This window comes from Gallus gallus, chromosome 1 (assembly GCF_016699485.2).
Source record: "Gallus gallus isolate bGalGal1 chromosome 1, bGalGal1.mat.broiler.GRCg7b, whole genome shotgun sequence".
Taxonomy (NCBI): Eukaryota; Metazoa; Chordata; class Aves; order Galliformes; family Phasianidae; genus Gallus; species Gallus gallus.
In genome coordinates this window covers 112,566,222-112,587,326 of record NC_052532.1, presented here as the reverse complement: position 1 = coordinate 112,587,326, position 21,105 = coordinate 112,566,222, and the positions used below count along the sequence as shown (strand labels likewise).

General features: G+C 46.8%; 3 long non-coding RNA genes across 8 annotated transcripts in view; 1 reads left to right on the top strand and 2 right to left on the bottom strand.

Annotated features, from left to right (window-relative positions):
* LOC107057076 overlaps positions 1-10,987 on the bottom strand; it is a 29,145-nt gene extending 18,158 nt beyond the window's left edge. For 3 of the 4 annotated variants that reach the window (XR_005847247.2, XR_005847241.2, XR_001471291.4), the window contains exons 1-2: positions 9,849-10,104; positions 4,356-4,518 (exon numbers count right to left, since the gene is read on the bottom strand). This is a non-coding gene — a long non-coding RNA (uncharacterized LOC107057076). Of the gene's footprint in view, positions 1-310; positions 1,657-3,137; positions 4,519-9,848; positions 10,148-10,589 lie in introns of those variants that run through there. The other variant, XR_006933447.1, reaches the window with a different exon arrangement.
* On the top strand, positions 8,425-12,598 carry LOC121106512. 3 transcript variants are annotated; one of them, XR_006933446.1, is made up of 3 exons: positions 8,425-8,598; positions 9,944-10,383; positions 10,579-12,598. It is a non-coding gene; the product is annotated as an uncharacterized LOC121106512 (long non-coding RNA). The 3 variants fall into 3 exon arrangements; XR_005847227.2 differs by lacking the exon at positions 8,425-8,598 and having other exon boundaries at positions 9,560-10,383; positions 10,841-12,598; XR_005847237.2 differs by lacking the exon at positions 8,425-8,598 and having other exon boundaries at positions 9,560-10,383.
* A 1,588-nt stretch (positions 12,599-14,186) lies between these two features.
* LOC121109444 lies at positions 14,187-19,529 on the bottom strand. Its single transcript, XR_005847257.1, has 2 exons — positions 17,002-19,529; positions 14,187-15,201 (listed from the first exon to the last, which is right to left on the bottom strand). It is a non-coding gene; the product is annotated as an uncharacterized LOC121109444 (long non-coding RNA).
* Between the last annotated feature and the right edge of the window lie 1,576 nt (positions 19,530-21,105).

The following is a 21,105-nucleotide window of genomic DNA, read 5'->3' as shown; positions in this document are numbered from 1 at the left end:
CCAGCTTTTCCATGCTTCTTAGTTGCGTAGCCCCACGCTGGGCTTGCTTTTCTGAAGTGCACTGATGAAGGTTTCCACACCCTTGCTTAAGCTGGACAAGAATCAAGTGGTGTGATACACCGGTTGCTCTCTCCAGGGACTGGCAGGAGGTTTTGGGCCTGAAGCACACTTTGCTTTTCCCCTTGCTGAGGAGGAGTGGGAAGCAGTTCCCGGATGCAGCAATGATAAACAGTGCTTAGGGAACTGCAGCCATTCATTCCCAGGTGTGTGAAATGAAGGTCCCGTTAACCCACCCTCGAACCAGCCTCACCTTTCCTCGCAGCACGGTGAAAAGATGCAGCCTAAGCTACAGTCTGGTTCTCCACGCTATCGCATTCTTCTGTCTCTATCCACGTGGCTCTTAATGTGCCAGGCAACACCAGCGTGGCTGATCCAAAAGGAGCTCTCTGCGTTGGGGATCCCAGCTCAGCACAACACAAATAAAGGACCAGATGCAAACCTTTATTTTGGGCTCTCGCCACCTCCAATCGACATGAGGAGAGCTAATTTTGTTCCAAGGAAAACGAAGACTGTTTTTTACCTCCCACGTCCTTCACATAGTCTGTTTTTGTTTACTGAGACTGGGGTTACTCAGGCTTTTATCTAGGTCTCATTTAGGAAGGCTGCATTGCTCAGTGTCTCCTGCTTCTTCAAATCCAGTCCCTGCTCTTCTCGGCAATCGCGTCTTTTAATGCCATTTATAACCTGATTGAGTGCTGTCTAAAAACTGGTTCTATTTTTTTGTTGTTGTTTCCACTGCTCATGCTGAAAAGATGCTTCAGAATCTCCTATTTCAGTTACGCTTTTTTTTTTTTGCTTAGCACGATGGCAACTCCGAATAAGGGAAGGCAGCCCGAAAGGAATAAATAATATTGTGTGGAGAAGAAAAGCAACTAACCTACACATTATCATTAAACAACAGGACGTGACAGGCAGTGTAATGTTTCTGGTTTTGTTGTGAGTCAGGAAGATGAAGGTCATGTGATATCAGCTCTCTCTGCAGCACAATAAACCTTATTAACATTATAAGATAAAAATAAATATTCAACAATTATGGGAAAAAGGGTCACACGTTTGCATCTGCTAGGGATTATTGACAGCAGTCTGACATTACCGTCGGCTAAACCCACTACTGTGTTTTGTCCAGAGTTTCTAAAGCCATTATATAATGATCGGTCTAATAAAGTCTAGATTAGAGGCATTTCTCTTGTGTACAAAGAGATTGGCTTTTGGGTTGCCTCGTGGAGAAGCAATATTATCCTTAGGGAGAGAAAGGGTTAGTTGTCTCTAGCAGTGATGAAAAATGTAAACTGTCTGAGGCCATTGCAGACCTCTGGCAATATTTTATGCTAACAGGTTTATGTCTGAATTAACAAAGTTCTCTAACCACTTTTAGTCTGTTAAAACGCAGCTGTTCCCCCCCTCCCCCTTCCTAGGAAAGTGTGTGCCAACCTAAATTTGGATTGTGTTTATTACCATTTGCAATCACCTGGTGTCAGAGGCCACGTGAATCCTGTGAGTTTATCTGATTTGAGTCTGGTGCATCTAAATGTACCTTCCGACTTGTTTCTTCATGCTGTGCATGTCCAGAGTGTTTTGCAGTAATACCATAAGCCCCTACAAGTGCACAGAGTGATAGAAAGGAGCAGAGTAAGATACTGTCCCTTGGGTGCTACGTAGCTCAGAGGAAGGTGCTGAATTTGAATCATCCCGCATCCACTGACCCAGCATCAGAATGCAAGCTGCCTTCCTTTTCTTCTTTTGTCCTTAAAAAGGGGCAAGGGAGCGCTAGGGCAGAGGGAAGGTCACTGAACTAAAAGATGTTATCGAGGCAGGTAGCACTGAGGTATAAGTCCTCTCGTGTACCATTTTACAGCAGGAGTGAAGATTCAGCACGTCTACCAGCTACCACCTGCCACAAGCAGGCAGAGTCCCTTGCCTTCTGCTGCTGCAAAGCCTGAGACCACGGGTTGAGGAGTGAAAGACCTCAGCCCAGCTTCAGCATTCCTGAATGAGGCCCATGAGCTGTCCACAGCAGGGGGGTGGCCCAGCAGCCTGTGGGGTCCCCAAAGGCAGGAGTTACTAGCAGATACGGGGCAGTGCTCAGGCACAGCCTGGCTTCTCCACACCAAGCTGGCCCAGCACGGTGCATCACCTCGTGTCTCTATGGCTCATTGCCAGTTAATTAAAATCTGAAAACTTTAGTCAGCTGGAACACCCATCTTATTTTCACACTGTTTTGAGAAACATAGAGCTGATTTCAACCCTGGGGGGACTCGTCTGTGTTGGCCTGAGAAACTGTTTTCAATTTAAAAAAAAAAACCCTTTGCCTACAAACACTTTTTTTTAACCTGAGAGGCAATAGCAGTTTCACGTGGCTACCAGAGGCAGGGCTCAACTGTTCTTTGAAGCTGGTTTGTGCAAGGCAGTTTTGCAAACCATTTCAAAGAGAAGCTAAGGCCCCATTTACATTAGCATCTTTGTCAAAGAGGTTGTGTTTAGCTTCAGATCATCAGGGAAATTATAAGGCGTTTCTCCTCTTGCCTGCTCAAGCTAGAGACCTGCACTACAGATCTGGGGCAGAAGGACAATCCTGTGGTGCTGCAGACCTGAAAGCAACTTCCTCAGCTGTGTCAGGGCCTATGCAGAAGAGGAGGCCAGCCCTCGCAAGAGGTGAGAAAAGATGGTTTGGCTGACAGAGCCTTCCAGATAAAGACGTGATGTTGACGGGTCAGTGGTTGGACTAGATGATCTTAGTGGTCTTTTCCAACCTTAATCATTCTATGATTCTGTAACATATCCAGCTGTGTTACAGGCAGCTGGTGAATCACAGTCCCAGTTGCATTTTATCCAAAAGCAGCATGTGCACTCAGGACACTTTGCAAACAATACTGCTGACCCCAGCTAGCATGGCCATAGCTCCTGTGGGCACTGCTGCAGAGTTGCTCTCCTGATGGGGACCGGCTGCCATCAGTACCACTTGTTGCCCAAGGCCAGATGGGTTTAGGCTTAACACCTGATATCATTTTAAATTCTTTGTCAACCAGATGGGGACACAGGCAGGATAGTGTACCTCAGCATTTAGAACAGCCCTGTACCTGTCGTTTCTCCTTAGGATTCCTGCTTTCACTGAGATTAATGCAACTTGATAACCTGGGATTCAAATAAAAGCGGATTTTGTAAAGTTATGCAGAATAGATATGGTCCAAATGAGCTTTGGCCTATCTACATTAGCAGAGAAGTGACTTAACTGGCCACCCATGTGAGCAGTTTTTGTGTGGCTGCCCACAGATGCCCCAGTATTCACTGTTTTACTCTGCTGTGGCATCGGTTTCCAGGAGTAGTTCACCACAACAAAGGTATAGCAAGAAAGATCTCCAGGTAGGGGCACAGATCCTGCCCCATCTTAAAAGCATAACATCTATCTGTAAGCTTCCATGTCATAGAAGCAGATACGTGGAAGAATATGGACCTCAGTTTGGATCATGTATTGCAGAGGGTTGCACAATTGCTTAGGGTTGTCACATCCCTTATGGAAAGAGAGCATTTGTTTTGTTTTCCTTGGAGGAAGAATTCGTATTTGTCTTGACATTACTGAAGAATCAAATCCTCCACTGTGTCCTACTGACTATTAGCTTTTACCGCATTTAGACTCTGCCCGAGTAACACTTTTCTGCAGTGCTTCAAAATCCAGGAATAGATATGGGTTGAGCTTATGTCTGGAGACAGGACATGCCCAGGGATTCTTCCGCACAACTCTGACACTATTCTCATTCCTCTGCCTGACACAGTTCAGTCCACGTGCAAAGTATTAACCACCAGCAATCCGTACCGCAGTCCCAAGGGGCTTTGGAGGAGGGAGAGAAAGGGTATACTTCTGGGGCAAAAGCTTGCTTTTTGCTGTCTTGTGCAAAATTCTTATGAGAATTCAGCATGCAAGAGTGCCTTTTTCTTATTTGCTGTATGTCAGAGTCGTCCCCTAGCCAGTGCTAGTCAGTGGAAAAGACATCATCCTCTCCAGACCCCTCTGATACTTACTCTCAACCTGAGCTAACCTGCTTCAGAAGGACACGTTCTCTTAATTTTAGATCAGCAACGTTTTGCTCTCAGCCATTTACCTTGAAATCACTCTTACATCAGGTGAAAGTAAAATACAAATGTAAATATTTATATGCAACTCCCCAAACAGACCACACAGTTTAAAAAGATGCACACACGGAAAGGCTCCAGTCTTTCCGTAACCATTCTGGCAGGTCCAGAGAGACTCAAAGCTTTCCATCAAAATACATTCACTTCCTCTCCAAAAGCTTGATTACCTTTAAATGTTTCAAAAGGCAGTCTTGCTGTTCCTCCAATGAAAATAAGCATTCTCACTCAGAGATGCAAATGTCAATGCACTAGACCAAAGCGTCGCATCCTGTTCTTGACTTGACTAAATCAGCAACTCCTTCACTCAGTGAGGGTCAAATCCTCCTTCCCCTGGAAAAAAAAAAAAAAAAGAAAAAAAAAAAAAGTGATGCAGTGTGACTCATCTTCAGTGCAAGTGCCTCTGTCTGTTACATGCTGTATTTTATTTTGCTCCAAACATCAGCCAACACACTTACTACAAGCATCTGCTAGGGACAAACACACATCGTTCATTAATCATTCTTGACTGAAACCAGACATCACAGTTGTTGCCTAGTGCAAGGCGACAGTAGGACAGAGGGGTTCTACCCTAACATTCTCTTTTCAAGACTACAGGGACAGTCTTATTTCCTACTTGCCTCAGTCTCCGACCCCTGGGATATGTGTTCCCACTCCCTAGCAGCAAGGGAAGAATGAGTAAGTAAATAGTACATAGGAAAGCTGCACTGAGACACTGTTGTCCATTTGTAGGGCAGATGTTGGCTACCAGCAACATAGCCAGTGCATGTAGAAAGGGGAAAAGAAGAGAGTAGTAAGTACTCTTCTAGCTAAGTCTGTGTCTAAGCTGGTCCCTTTGGTTTGTGAGTGTCTGTGAGCTCTGAACACCGCTGTATCCCACCTTTCCTCTGTTTCAGAAAGTAGCGTGTAGCGTGGAGAAGCAGATACTCCCAAGCGCTCTCTTAGAGGGCCGATTCGTTTATTTTCATGCATAGAAGGGAAAAAAAAAACACTTGGCATTAAACAGAGTGTTCTCAAATGTGATGTTTAGCAGTGCACCTGGCAGAAGAAGGGCTGGGCAAAGCTACTTCGTCACCTTGACAAGGTGATTAAGGGAAAATGATGGATGTCCAGAATTAGCTGAACTTGGTCCTTTGAAGACCTTCTCTAGACCTGTGTTGGGCATGAAAGCACTCCAGCTGCTAATCCTCTGCCCAGCATTATGAAGATTTCTCCAGGAAATTTTCTTCCACTCATCAGAATCATTCTTCCACTCATTCACCAATCCCTGTTCTATCAGGGCCTACAGCTGCCAGTTTACGAGCATAACAGGGATGCCTTGCCAGTCTTCCTCTCTGTGGGCCACAATTTATCCTGTCTTTCAAGAGGCATATCCTTTTTTAAAGCCTTCTCAAGTCCAATGGACGAGTCAGAAGCTCTCTGCATCTCTGGCACAGTCTAGGGCATTTGTCAGGGCAGGGTTGTCCAGCCAACATGCATAAAATCGCAAGAGGCTCTGCAAAAACCCTCATCAGTGACAAATTAAATTGCTGTGTATTTCTTCAAGGTCATTTTAAAAACTGCCTTCTGCAGGGAGACCTTTCTGGGAGGTTACTCTCATCTCCTGCCAGAATCAGAGATCCGTATTTCCCTTTAGCAGTCTCTCACTCATTGCTCTCCCTGTAGAAATTACTCTCCTTTATTTGAGGCTCATACACTCAGCTTTCTCAAGCCCAAGTCAAGCCAAGCTTGTGGGGCCTGTGTATATCCCTGTGGAATCAGAAGGGCTGCGTGCAGATACAGGAGTCCCTCTGCGTGCAGCTCAGATCCAACTTAGTGTTCCCATCTCTTCTCCAGTCAGGCAGATTAGAAGAGAACCAGCTACCTGCTAGGGGGAGAAGTTCAGGATGACTTTCCTGTCTTGGATAAGCTCACATCTGGCCTTTCCTTACATAAAAAGCTGTTTTGAAAGACAAATTATTGATTTTGAATGATGAGGCGGCGTCAAACAGTGCGTTCATGTACTGCCGAATGATTTCTCAGTGGAAGATAGACCTTCATCAGGACCATCTGCTTCATGGTACAACGCGATCGATTCATTCTGTTGTCCTGAGTCTCTTCACTCTTAGGCTGGTTCTCCAGTTGTGTTACCACAGTAACTGTAACAATTCCCCCTCCTTTGTACCTGGAGGAGAAGACACGTAGATTTACAGTTTTCAAAAATAAATAGCCCTTCCAGCCAAATGTAGCACAACAGTCTTTTATCCCATAGGGACAACACTAAGGGATCCCTCCTTAGGTGTGCAGTGCTCCTCACGTTACAGCTTTCTTTTCCAAACAGGGCAATGAGGGACCGATGTTTTTAAAAGCAAATTTTTAAGCTCCTTTGTGCTATCTCTGCCACTCTGGCACCTCTATAAAGGAAGGACCTTTGGATTAACCACAGACTAAGAGGAGGAGAGCTAGTTTAGCAATCCATGGCCAATTTTTCCATCTCCTGGTGCAGTGTAGCGTGTTGGAGTTCGATCCAATCTGCGCACTGAATTCCATGCCCTTGACCTCTTTGCTTTTCATTTATGCCTCTGTCACAGTTAGCCAGATACCGTCAGATAGGCCAGAAGTGAGCAGTTCCACAGTGGACGTGCTTCAGGAGGAGCCTAACGCCAGCTCTGACCAGCGAGAGCTTTTGGGAAGAAACACCTGACAGCAGGAAAAAAAAAAAAAAAAAAAAAAAAGCCAAGTCTAAGCATGAGAAGAAAGCTGAGACAAAATTCCCCATAAAAGGCCATCTGCTGCTCACACCCACCTCTCCTTAGACAGGAAAACCTCTTAAAAGACCTCTGCTGATTCTGACTCTTTGAGGCTCCCTAGATGTATGTCTATGCGTGTGAAGCAGAGAGAGAGGAGAGGCATGTCAAAGCATTGCTTTCTCTCTACTAACGGTTGCAAACAGACCCAGCACCTCGAGCATGAGATAGCATCGTGCCTGATTTACATCAAAGCTACCGCTACCTCTTCTTCACAAAGAAAAAAAAATGCAGCATACATTTCAGTTACTTCATTCTCAGCTCTAGGTACAGCACAAAGCAGCATTCAAACCATGGACAATCACATCGGGAGAACACCCATCGAGTGATCAGGTGCTACTCATCGTTCAAAAAGATCCTCCATTTTATGATCTCCCATTACCCACAGGGCCCTTGGCCCTATATAACTGATAGCAGGTGCTAAGTATTTACAGCCTTCTGCACTTTCCTTCTACGCATTGACTGTATTGCTGTGCAATTTCTAAGCCTCCCTGAGACTGCTAAGTGCTAGCAAAGATCAAGCCCCATCCAGGGGTAGAAGACAGTGAACATCCCACGTGTGCTCGTGTTACAGCACTGATGCTACTTTGCCAGCATTAATCCTCAAGTAGAGGGAGGATCCAGGAGCACTGCGTTGTATGTGCATGCCCTCACATTTGGCATCTTCTGAGCTCACATGAAGTTAACCTGTCCATTCCTGTGCCTTCACTGTCGTAACATCGGCACTAATTTTTCTAGGCCATCGAGGGAGAGCACAATTTTCTCTTCTTCAAAAAAAGTGGGTTTTCATGGTTTGTTTCCATAAAGCCCAATGCATTATGCATTATCTCATTCAAAGGTAAATAGTGGATACACACATGGATGAAAGATTAAATCCTGGAAATTCTAAACAATTGGCAGGAGGCATAACCATGGCAAATTGATTCTGCTACCCCTCTGCAAAAAAAGAAATGAAAGAATATTTGTGCATTTTTTAAATGACATGTAAGATTTAAAGACGTGTGGGGTTTGGTTGCTTTGATTCCTTTTTTTTTTTCTTTTTTTTAATGAAAGTACACAGAGATTATCAGAAAGTTACACAGTGATTATCAGAAAGTTCCTTTGGTTCAAAAGATGATTTTAAAACAAAACCTGTGCCAACTTCCCTCACTGCCCATCTGCAGCATTACCCGTCTAAGTACCTGAATCACAACGACCGTATCTATCACAGCAATGATGCACAGAGGCAAACAGTGGGGCAAAGAACTCCATGCAAAAAAAAAACCCAGAAAATAGTCCTTAAAGAAAATTGTATTGCCGCCAAGAAAAAGGTTAATTTGAATACGTAGGTGGTCTTGCTTGATTGGTTGGTTTTGTGTCAACCCTGACCCTACAGTAACCCCAGTCTTGCTGATCAAAGGGATTATGCTGCAGGCTCCGGGGCTGTATCCGTAGTCTCTGTGCATTTCCTCTCACGGTGCAGTAGTTTGCTGTCTGAGGACATCAACACTCTTGCTGCCCTTCATCTGGACTCAAAGGGGTTTAAGGTGTTGATGTTTGGCCTGATGGCACAAGATGTTATTTTTGGTCCCGTGTCCCAGCCTGGCAGCAGGAAAACCAGTCAGTGACAGCACCATCCACAGAGAAGGTAAGGAGCTCTGAGCTCACCAGGTATCGACACTGCTCTGCCTGCACAAATCTGATGTCAGGTTGATCCAACAGGCAATTTTGATGACTCTGCTTCTTCTCTGCCCAAACATTGACTGCACACAGTGCACAGCACTAAGAACAGACACCATAAAGAAAAGCTGTGCCGCTGCCCATGTTAACCGGTACAGTAGCAATTCCATTTCATGGCCACTGGGGCCAGGCAAGCCTTTTTATTCTGTCGCTGTTCACTACACCAGACTGCGTGTAAGCATGCATATGTGTATAGGTGTGTGCACGAGCTCGTGTCGGCTGGAGGGAGGTGTGGATCCACTACCCTTTGCTAAGGGCCACCTTGCTTCCCCATAGGCAGATACGTGCTCTTGCACATGGCCTGGCCATCTGCAGTCTAATTCACCCTGCATCTCACCTGGTGCCATACCTCCCTTCCCTAAATAAAAGAGCTGGGAAGCAGCATGGCATTGAGAACCAGCCCTGGGTAGCAGATCAGAGGAGCCTGAGCTTACATGGTCACACTAGATGTTAAGCAGGCTTATTTCCCCTCTGCTCTCCCATGCTGTCCCATCTGCACAGGCTGGTATCTGCATCCTTGCTTCCTGTTGATCACACACACTTCAGTGACCCCACTGATGGCATCCATCAACCAGTCAAGGCTCTACATGTCTCCAGACAGCCGTTATTCCAATTCCACATCGCTACCCTGGAAAAAAAGTCCTCAGCTCCTCTCTAGAGAGGGGTGGGAATCAAAACATTGACAGCAATATATGGCCACAGCTACTAAAGTAACTTTACTGAGGATGGGTTCGTGCCTAGCTGTACCCTGTGCCCTTTCAGTTTGCCTGAAGAGGGCATGTGGCTCCTCTGTTCCTGTCTAAACACACAGGAAACCGGCCAGCTGCATGATCTGACGCTCTAAATTTGAGCAGCATCTTCACTGCTTCATCCTGCCTCTGCAGAGCAGGCAGCGAGCACGCACCTGCAGCTCCGGTTTTGCCTCTTGCTGAGGTCACCAGTTTGTCATCCGCAGCCCTGAATGCTGCGCAGCAAGGAGGAGCACGTCTGCGAGTGCATTCCTGCAGAAGAGGGGAAATGCAGGGTGGAGCAGCAACCAGCAGCTGACACTGTTTGCTACGCACTTGCTCACCACGAGGCTCAGGACGCTGCCCGCTCCTTGAATGTTTCCTTGATTACTTATTCCCAGCATACTCACACACACAAACACACACTCACCCGCTTCTCTCAGAAGACTGGAAGGACGGGCTACCAGGAAAACAATAGCATTTCTCCCACTCGCAGCTGTGTGACATTTGTTTTTGTTTCTCCAGGTGGCTTTTCTGTGCTAGCAGAACATCTCACTCCTCAGATTTTGACTTCTCTTGCCTCTTCTTGTCGGTGTTGGACACGGCCATCAGTAGACACAGTTCTGAGCAATCACCGAGGAAGGTCAGAGAAATGCCCCTTTTCCCTCCGCTTTCTTTTTCAGTCTGGAAGCCGTCAGCAAGGCCTCATGCATCCCTCTGTTTGAATTCCTACAAAGATGGAGTTTGAACCTTTTCAGACCTTTAGTAGCTAATAATAACTGGGACACTGGTCACATCTCAGCCCTCGGAGTGAGCCTGTTCTTTGCAGGTTTTTCTTATGCACTGTGGTAATTGTGTCAGAACTCAAGGCAGTCCCACCGGTGTTCAGGTTTCATCTGCCATTCCCAGAGGATTTCATTACTCCCGCACAACCCTTTTTTCCTAGCAAGATTTCACATTGCCAGGTAAGTTCCTCCGCTGTCTGCAAGTATGAGAGTTTCCTGTCCTACAGCTGCTGGATATAAAGTGGCAGAGTGATGGGGTCTGTCTGGTTGTTGTACTGCCACTACAGTCAATAGAATGTTTTTTTAGCCAGCATCCTTCTCATTGAAAAATGTTTGCTTTTTTTTCCATTGTCCCAAAATGATTGTTGAATTCAGCGTGGACTTACCAAATTGATTCCCCGGAAGAAAATATCACGATTATATTCACAAAGCTGAGAGGAAGACAGCCACTTTTTATTCGCTCATAAAGGATGTGGGAGTCCTGGGTTTAATTTCCTCCTCTGCCTGGGGGAACTAGAACCAGCATCACTTATCTCCCAAGAGAATGCCATAAGGTTGTGCTGTGCTGCATACTAAGGTGGGTTGTTCTTACTCCTCACCACTTATGTGTCCTGATCTGTGCGGAAGGTCTTTCCAGACCCCAGTAGAGACACTCATGGACACAATTCACCTGGCTTCCCCAGTCTGTGCTAATGAGTACTGCGCTACTAAGGAATATGAAAGTGCCATTGGCAGAGCCTCTCCCAGGGTACCCCTGCTCTTGTGACTGTGGTATTCTCCTGGAAAAGAAGAAGGGTAGACAGGGAAGCAGAAGAGGGCATTGAACATCCTACGCGAGCACATCAGGCAAACGCATGTGCTAAAGTTCACAGAGGTGAGAAAGTGCAGCTCAGTCTGCTGGAGAAAATTACTTGGAGAAGTCAGCACAAGTTAAAGATGGGAAGACCAAATTAGTTCAATCAGAAAGTCTTCCTAATATTAACCAAGGACTGTGCTGACATCAGGCCTGATGTACAAGATAAATGCCAAAATCAATGGACCAAAACTCATGTGCCAGGAGCTAAAGCCAACTGGTGACTGGTGGCATGTACATCATCCTCTGGGGTACATCCATTTTGATACTGATCCTAGAATAGGTGGACAGAAAGGAGAAATGCTGACAGCTGTCGTTGTCAACTTCGAGATCTAAGTCTCTGCTGTGACACTGTTGGTATTTCAAGGAACATTTGGACGTTGTGTTGAAGGACATGGTTTAGTGAGAACCACTGGTGACAGGTGAATGGTTGGACTGGATGATCCTGTGGGTGTTTTTCAACCTTTGTGATTCTATGATTCTACACTTACTTGATCTGGTCAGACCTTCTGGTGAGTTTCTGGTGAGGAGATACATGGGAGTCATCGCTATGTCCACCAATTTCAGTGCAGTCCTGGAAACCCACTTGGAAGGGAAGACTTGGGGTCCTGAAGCCACCCTTCTCTCAGTAGCTTTGCAGTCTTTTCACATGCTTCTCTGCCTTTTCTTTCTTTTACCTTCCTTTTAATCAAACTATCCTAGATAGGAGGGTACGGGTTGTACAACACAGCTGTGAACTGCAATCAAGGAGACAACCAAAAGCAATGTCTAAATGAGACAGACGCTGATATAAATCCCCTTGATCAGAGAGGGGCTGATAAGTCCATGTGTTGTGCTTGTCTTTTTCTAGCAGTGAGGCTGCAAGTAAAAGTCAACACCTGAAGAGGAAGTAATAATTTTTGTCTTTGCTCTCCTTTCCTCTCCCCTCCTGCATGCCTGTGTCTTCAAATGAGCAAAGCAGAATCCCAAAATGAGTACTAACAGCAGATCCAGTCTATCTCAATGAGTGTCTCCCAAAAAACAGTGAGTGCTGCTATGACCTTAAATAAAGGGAGGGAAGCACTGCTACAAAAACTGTTGACAGCTAAGGGAAGAGGGATAATGGACACTTTTAAAGCATAAAGTCTTATTTTTCAAGTGCTTAAACTGTTTTTTCTCCTTTTTTGTGTATCTTTAATTAAAGATTAAAAGACTTCTATTGGTGATTGTTTGCCATGGTAACCAAGTAGGCTGAGGTCTCTGTATTCAAAACCCCAAACCTTTTTAAGTGTTTAATGTTGCAGAGTGTCTGGGTCGTGTTAGCATCTTTCACTCATTGAGCCCACTCCTTCCCCAGAACCTCACAGGACTGTGCCCCGTTGGCCACCAGACTAGAGGGACAGCCTCTCAGCTCCACTATCCCCCTGTGAGTGGGATCCCTTCTTCTCACTTCTCTTTTGGGTGCTTGAATGTTTTGCTTTCAATTAAATGCAATTTTCACTGTGAAATACAGCTATTCCTTTGCAGTTTTTCAGCAAGAGACATAAAACCTAACCAGACTCATCTGTTCCTACTGAGGTGATGTTTTCTTCTTTCCTGCTGAACCAAACAGCACTTATTCATATCTCGCTGCTATTTTTAAGAGTGGGGCCCAGCTGTATGGCATTCAGAAGCACCACTAAAACTTCAACAGCAGAGTACACATCATAGTACATTCTGGTTAGAGAAATGACTGGCAGTCATTTTTGCAATGAGTGCTGTCTGTATCGATGCATGTGTGCGTATTTATTACATTAGTCACCTCCGCTACTAGAATGACTTGCAATTAAGATTGCTGTAGTACCTGAAATGTCACATTGCTTGCCTTCATTCTGAAAGGGGCACTGCCTTAACCAGATAAAGCAAAGAGAGACATATGAGGGCATGACCAGACTTATCCTTATAACCACATTAGAATGGCTGGAAATGTTACCACTTCTCAGCAGAGAAGTATATTTTAGCTGGGACAGAGTCACTGGCCGCATGTAAGCTCTCAGTCTCTTGAACTGCAAAGCAAGATGACTTTCAGACGTGAAAGGAACTAACCCATTTCATTTTGCATTTGCCATACATGCCCATAGGGTTCTCACATCTTCGCTGAGAGACAACCACCTCCAACCACAGTGGCACACATTTCCTAAGTTCTTATAGTGTGACACAAAGAACATAAGCTGATACGCAAACACAGTAATTAGTATAGGAGTACCCACCTGGCTGATGCGCTGCATCCGTTTGCTTGTGCTCAGAGGTTGGTATGAGCTTACATTTTATCTCACGTGTGAAGTGTGGAGCCAGGACCTGCCCCTCCAGCAGGTTATGGCATGTGCTCGCTGCTTGGGCCTCCCAGGAACTCCAGCAGGTCACTGAGAATCACAGTGCAAGGCACCAACAGTCCTGGTCTTTGTTCACAAGGCCCTTTCCTTCGAACAGCATAGAAAAACAATCAGATCACTTACTGTCAGTGGGCAGCGTTGAACCCTGAATATTGGGATGGCTGCATGGCATAGACAAGCCGTTCAACTTACTCTTTTGCTCTTCTGAACTAATCAACTCGGATGGTCAAACTGGCACAAAAGTACGTTTTCTTGTGTTTGGTTTGGTTATTTTTTTTCCCCCACAGGACTCATTCGCTTATGTCAATCAACTTGAAACAAAATCAAATACAAGTTTCCATGTTTGTGGGTCTCCCGGAGAGGAAAAGGCAGTAAGCATGTTTGCTGCTATCCTTTTTCCTTTCAAATGTTTGTATTTCATGAATTACTCTTGCCACAAAAGTGTTCATAGTAAATGCAGAGGAAAGAACAAGATTACCTGCTTTGAACGCCATCAGATTTACGCATTTGGACAGGATCTCATCTGCCAGGTGGTAGAAGAACTTCTGAGTAACTACAATGAAGTACCCAAGCCAAAGGTTTGGAAAATTGATCTGCAGGTAGTACTTAGGGTGACTTATATGCTCGTTCAGGCTGCTGTGCTGGTTTCGGGTAGGACAAAACACTCTTTTCTTCTTCTTTTTTTCTTCCAAAAACATTGTCAGTTCCCTATAGGCCTGCTCTGCAGGGCTCTATGGCCAGTTTCCCTATCGTCTTAAAACAACCCTCCAAACACCTGCTATCTTTCAAACACCTTTTATTTTGTACGCCATAGTATGAAGTTTTTGTGTGGTTGTTCAAGTCCTTAGTGAATGTCAGTGGTAGTCTCTGAAAACACCTGACTAAGTAGGAACCATCTAACCCTTGGGAGCTATTGACTGCTGCCTCCAAGGGCGTAATTAGCAAGTGGCAGAACTTGCCATGCAGGTCATGTTTTACAAGATCTCACAGTATCGGTATTGATTATGATTAGATTAGATTGGGCTGATGGTAAATGCTTATTTATGAGATTTTCAGGCAAATAGTGAATATCTTGTCATGAGCATCACCAAGTATGCTTTTCACACAACTCTAGGATGAGTTATAAACTTCATATATGCATGTGCATGTGTATGATAGAAGAGAGAGGACAAGCCACAGAAAGGCCAGGATCCTGTATTTAACACCTTACAAGCTGAAGGCACAAATGAGTTCAACACACCAAGAGGGAATTTCACATTAAAAAGAACAGCTTTTGGAAACCCCTATTCTGCACTTGCCTGCCAGCCGATGGCACATATAAGGAAGATGGCAGCAAATACAATCGGGCTGGCACACCATGTGTTATTGCCTTGACACTGATTGTAAGGAGATTTTCACACACTTGCGCAAGGGAGAATGTTATTTTTCAGTCCTTCCAAATATGTCGGTGGTTTTCTGAACCCTTAAAACTCCATGCATCTGTTAGAAAATGTCTGTTTTATTCCCAGCTGGTTTTGCTGCTCAAGCCAGGGTGCCTGCAGCCTGCTAGATGTGCTGGAGCATTCACAGCGTCTGCACGCAGCTGCGGACATGACGGAGGACCTAACAGATACCGTGCCTTTGTAAAGCTGCCGCTGAAGGGAGACCTGAAGTATCTCATATATCTCTTCTTGCCTACGGTTAGGGAGCTGAATCCTACCCATTTCTTATTTTCATTTCCACTTGGATTTCCTGACGTCTTCTTTACCCTCCCCTTTCTTATTCCTGCTTCTTCAGCAACAAAGCGGGAAAGGTCTATAAGGAGGAGAGAGAAAGAACTTAAAAAAAAAAAAATAAGGAACATTTGTTAATTTCAGAAGGAATCAGAATCGTATAAAGTCTTACCACAAAATAATTTATTTGGTTTAAAGAGCTTTATCCTTTTTTTTTTCTTCTGGTTCTCACAACACCAGTGCAGCTTGGAGCCTCCTTAGCGGTCTGGAAGACAAGTCAGAGGGCCACAAGCATTGATGCTGTTGCTGACCTCCTGCATGGCCTTGGTTGCCCCACTTTGTCTTCAGAGGAATAGCAGAACAAACCCCCTGTACAGTTCCATAAAGATTTGAGGTATTTTAAGTACAGGTTCTCTTATATGCCTGTAAGAATTATTTCAAAACCTCACGTAAGAGAAGAGGTGGTTTTACTGGCAAATGAGCATAGAAAATGAGAGTAGAAATTGCCCTTCTAGCAAGAAAGACAGCAGATCTTCAGACTGTGAAGTCTGTGGGTGTTTGTGTGTGTCTGTGTGCAGCAGGGGATGAAGCAATAATTTACTGCTTTCCAAAAAGCAGCAGATGGATCTAACTGCCTCGGTATTGGAAGCCCTTGGTCCTGGAGTCATTGATTTGGCTAAGCCCTCTTTCCAGCCATTGCTCAATGCAAAGTGATGGCCACAGCCAGACCTGCCCCTGGAGGTAGCACTGGGGAGCAGTGAGGTTCTGTGGCAGAGGATCTGGGGCTCACCACTGGCCAAGGGCCATGCATGCCTCTGTAGGAAAGCTCCAATAGAAGTTACCATCCTGCCTTGAGAAATCAGGCCATGGAAAGAGAAAGAAGCTGGGTTCCCACCAGCGTTTCAAACCCATGAAATATTATAGGCTCCAGAAAGCAGATTTATGCAGTTCACTCTGATAAGGAAAGCTCCATTGTGAAACTTCTGTTGCTGTTTTCATATTTGAACGCCTTTAATTTTCTTTTCCTTTGAGGTTTTATCTTCTCTTTGGCATGAGGCAGTGCCAATTCCCAGGTGCTCTGCCATTAGGGAGGCCAAGCCTTGACGGAAACACCTCGCCCAGAGAAAGCTGACACTGAGGGCTCTCCGATGCCCTTCAGGCAAAATGCAGCGGCCCTCTGTTTGCTGCGTAGTTGGCAACAGAAGCAGTCCTGGTGATGGGAGAGGCTAGCAAAGAAAGGAGTTGTGGCCCAGGTGCAGATGACAGGCCAACTGTTAGTTGCCACTTGTTGCTTCACCTACTATGAAGGTCTGGGCAGGTGTGAAACAGCAGGGAGCTGGGCGCTCATCTCTGTGCCCGCTGCCTCTACTTGCAAGCCCACCAGTGACCCTCTAGGGCCATTGCCCAGCCCTTACAGACCCGTGGATCCAGGCAGGGAAGAGCAAGCAGCTGTTTTTCTTCCCCAGCACGGGAACTTCAACCAGTGTGATCTGTCAGGCTGCTGTGATCCCACCTCCGCCAGTGCCCTCTCGCAGTGTGCAGCCTGGGATGGAGCTTGGGTGAAACCAAGACCCAGCTGTGCTGTGATCCGTACAGCTGCAGCCAGCCAGGGGCTGCTGATCCCATGCAGGAGGAAAGAAGATGGCACAGCCTATCTTCAGCAGCACCTCTGTGGTGTCGCCCGTAATCTTCCACACACCTGCTGCCAGGCAAATCATCAAAGCAGAGCTGCGAATGGCAACAAGGACTCTCCTTGGGCGCTAACGTTTCATTGTTTTCACAGACTCTCCTCCAGCCAAGTTTATGAAAGGAGGCCGAGAGCCGTCCAAAAGTGAGCTCAGGAGAAAAACAGAAACTGGAGGGAACAGACGGAATGTCTCACCCAGCCGGCAGGCTGCACGGGACGCAGAGTACATTTACTCTGGCTGCTCCCTGTGAAGTCTCTCCACTTCCAATCCCCTCACACGCTCCTTTCTCCCCAGCCGCAGTACGATCTCGATTGTCTGCCATTGCAACCTCTTGGCACCGTGTTCCGCCACCAGAAAGCACCAGCCCCGCCACTGGGACTTGCTCTGCCCAGTGTGAGGGCTCCCAGTGCCAGGTCTGGAAGTTCATTGCTCCGGCAGCACCGGGCAGGATGGGGTGAAGCAGGAGCCGGTGCCTCCCTGCCCCTCCTGGCGCTCCCCAGACAGAAATGTTTATTAATAACAAGCACGCAACTGAGAGAGCCAAAAAGAGCCGACCCTGCGAAACAGTGCAACAGTTACCTGCCAACTGAACCCTAGCAGCAGCAACAATAAACACGGTGCAAGTAGAAATTATCAAAGGCAACTTGGGAGGAAACCACAAGAAATGGCAGTTGAGCCTTATTAGTGCCATAAATCATAGAACGGGTTTCAGTTCCTGCAGCTCCTCGCGAGCCGTGTGACGCTGCCTCTTGCACAGCGAGCCATAGGGGTCTGCACAGCCTGGAGGCACAAAACGAAGCAGGCGGGGAAAAGCGCTGCTTTTTACCAACGTAATTCTTAATTTAATTGTAAATCAAAGGACGGGGGGGGGGCTTCTGCTGCTGTCTGCGAGCAGCGGAGGGCAGAGCAAAACATGTAAGGTGGGAGCAACGAGGACTTTCTGGGGTTCGGAAACTTCTTTGAGAGCATCTTCTGGGCACTCTAACAAGACTATGCACTCGTTCACTTATTCATGTGAAGATTTGCCACCGCCGCACTCTGCATTTCCTTGGTTGTCCTGAAATCCCACCTGGGTCCCGAGGCGGTTGTTTTCCCTCCAGAGGTAATTCTGACATCAGGAGCTGCAGCGTTCGATTCCTCCTCTGACTCTGGAGTGGAGGGGGCAGAGGAAGGGTTAGTTCCCCTCACTTCTGATTTTAACAGTGTTTGAAGCTTCTTGAAGGGCTCGATCGTTTTGTAGGTGGGATGCTCCCATCCCCAGCCATTGATGTGAGCCATTGATTATCCTTCTTTTCCTTCAAAGGAAATTCATTTCGTACTGAATTCCACACGGAATGCTCTCAGCAGGACTTCAGACTCACCAATAACCACTGTTATCTACCTGAGCCGGTGAAGCAACAAACCCAGGAATTAATAATAATCACTACTTATTTTTAGCATTATTTAAGGGATAGCAGTGTGCTCAGCATGGTAAGAGACCACCAGGACAGTGTGGGCCAATTACAAGGCACCTATGTGGCACTGAATGTGTCCTCTGGATGTCCTCTGGATGTCTGAAATGCCTAAGGAAAGGAGATGAGGTAAATACCAGGCAGTATTTTTGCCCTATCCTGTGTTATTTCCTAGAATCATTGAATGGTTTGAGTGGTAGGGACCCCCAAAGGCCGTCTGGTTCAACTCCCTCACAATGAACAGGGACACCTACAGATACATCAGGCTACTCACAGCCCCTCCAGCCTGACCTCGTTTGGTCCTTGATGCCATCACCTCAGCTAGAGATATCCTGAAGAGGCCAAACCTAACCCACTCTTCCAGTCAGACAGGGAACCAAACCATAGGCTGTGCATTGCCAGCAGCGCCCAGAGGGAAAGGCGAGGCCCAGGTGGACCGTTTCCAGGCCACAGGAACCACAGCTGGGGCAGAAGCAGAAAGCTTCTGAGCATTAAGCTCGTGCTTCGGAGCGTTAAGCGCCCAGCAGCAACTGGCTCATGCAGAGACATTTCTCTGCACTTGCTGAGCTGCAGAAGCCCATTCAATAGACAGGCCTGCACGAGGCTGGGGAACGGAAAACCTGCAGCCCGGCCCTGGCAGGGGCACCACGGTTTGGCGATCGCACACTGAGCCACCTCCTGGCAGACAGATCAGTCCCAGCCTGTCCGCCTCCTGCCACCAGCTCTCACCCTGAGGTCATCTCCCTCTTTGGCCTCACGAGAACTAATCCCACACACGCACCCTTTTTTTTTTTTTTTTTTTTTTTTTTTTCCCTTGGTTAATTTTAATCCAGACTAATTCCCTCATTCAGGTCACTGTGTGGCCTCACATGCTCCTGCATTCAGCGGGCGAGAGCTGGGAGGCAGGAGAGGGCAGCCAGCAGGAGAGCTTTCTTCTGCTTACCACAGCAACTGCGTACTGCTGCTGTGGCTTTGGGGTTTTGTTGGGGTTTTTCAAAGGGGAACTCTCAAAAGAGGGCAGAATGCTCAAGCTCTGGCTCTGCACTTAGCACTCCAAAATATTCTCAGTGATCCGTTGTTCTCCAGACTCAGGAAAACTCACGTGAGGTGGTCTCAGACATGGAACAACTGCGGGCTCCGCTTCTGTGCTACGCTGTAAAAGATGTAGGGCATACGATAGGAACCCACAGTCTTGCTGGGCACACATCCTGTGCTGACTCTGGTGCCCTGCCAACTTTCTGGGTGTAAAGAAAATCTACCCCGTTGTCTTTGGTACGGGACGGCCTGGATTCCTTGCAGCAGTGCTGCAGGACAGCCTACAGCAGTGCACTGGCTGCTAAAACGTAGCTGCTGTTGCTAGCATCTAGCGAAGCAATGAGTGATAGGATAGTCGGCTTTGTTCTGACTCAGTCTGGTTGTTCTTTTGCATGTGGTACCCATACATGCCTGCTTGAAATGACTGTGAAGCTCAGGCTTGATCTGTTGCCATCTTGCTCGGGGAACAGTGCAGTTTCTGAAAATAAGCACATCACACCTAGAGTTACACAAAAGCACACTGCTTCCTTGTCATCAGCCAGCCCTGAAATTTAGCTGCTTCTTCCAACACCTTCTGATTCCTGCAGCACCAAGCCCAGAGCCTGGAGGCAGCTGCGTGCCAGAACAGCTGCCTGCCCGTAGGGATGCTCCAGCACTGACAGCATCCAGGTACCGTGGGTTTGCAGGGACCAAGCAGCGGGTGATGCAGAGACCATCATGAGAAGCTGCTGCTCCTGGTCTGATCTATTGCTCAGCACAGGAAATCTCCCTCAGGATATTTCTGGTGGGGTGGCAGGGTTAGTGCATCACCTCATCACACACAGATCTTAGCCTACCGCCAGGGCTTGCTTCACTTGCCTGGGGATGAACCAGACTACAGGAAGTGAGGAGAAGCATACGTGGGTGAAAGAGGAGGGTGTCGATCCTCTCAGAGAGGGCGGCTGCTGGGAGGAAGGATAAGGATGCGATATTCAGTAGCCAGGGACCAAGTACACGGTTGGCCCATAATCCCCAGAGCCCCTCTGCTCTTCAGGCAGTACAAGGAAAATACTTACAATCTACTCTCAGCCGCTGCTTCTGCTTTCCTGCCTTCCCCCATCACTGCATTCCCTTCTGCAGGGAAGCAGGCTGCAGATTTAGACACCGCTCGGCTACAAGGATCCAGGATGTGATTAGACCCTTCGAGTAGCTTTATCTTCCCTCCCCTCTCATTACTCGGAGCTATTGTGAAGACAATAGACGATCAGATGTGCCCAGGGAAACAGCTGGGGTAAGCACAAGGCTAGGAAAGCTAACTTAGGAGAAGAGGCACCGGGAGGAAAACAGTGAACCGCACTTTCAAGTTTTGCCAGCATAGCAAAGGGTGTGGGAACAAATTACAACCATCGGAGAGACACCTCTGGCAATGAAAGCCCCAGTTTCTTCCGGAAACTGGTGTAACTTACACTGGCAAAAGCTGTATCTCCAGGAGGAGTTTGTCAGAAAACCCTTCCCAGGGTAGGGAGACACAGCAATATTAAAAGGCAGTAATATAGCCCGGCTGTAGGAAGCCTCTTTTCACGGGGAGAAATGTTTTCCTGTGACGAGTCTCAAGCAGTTAAGCTCCAGAGAGCTTCGCAGTTCAGGCAGAAGCCTTGTACGTGTTCTATATGAATATGTATTTAATTATGGCTCCAACGCAGAGCACATTAACATAAATAAAGAGGAGAAACAGAAAGCAGGAAAGGAGAGGGTAAAGGTCTGGCTTTCACCTGTCTCTATTAGCAGCAGCTCTCATTCTCTGCCGTTCTGAGGAGCTGCATTTGGAAGGTG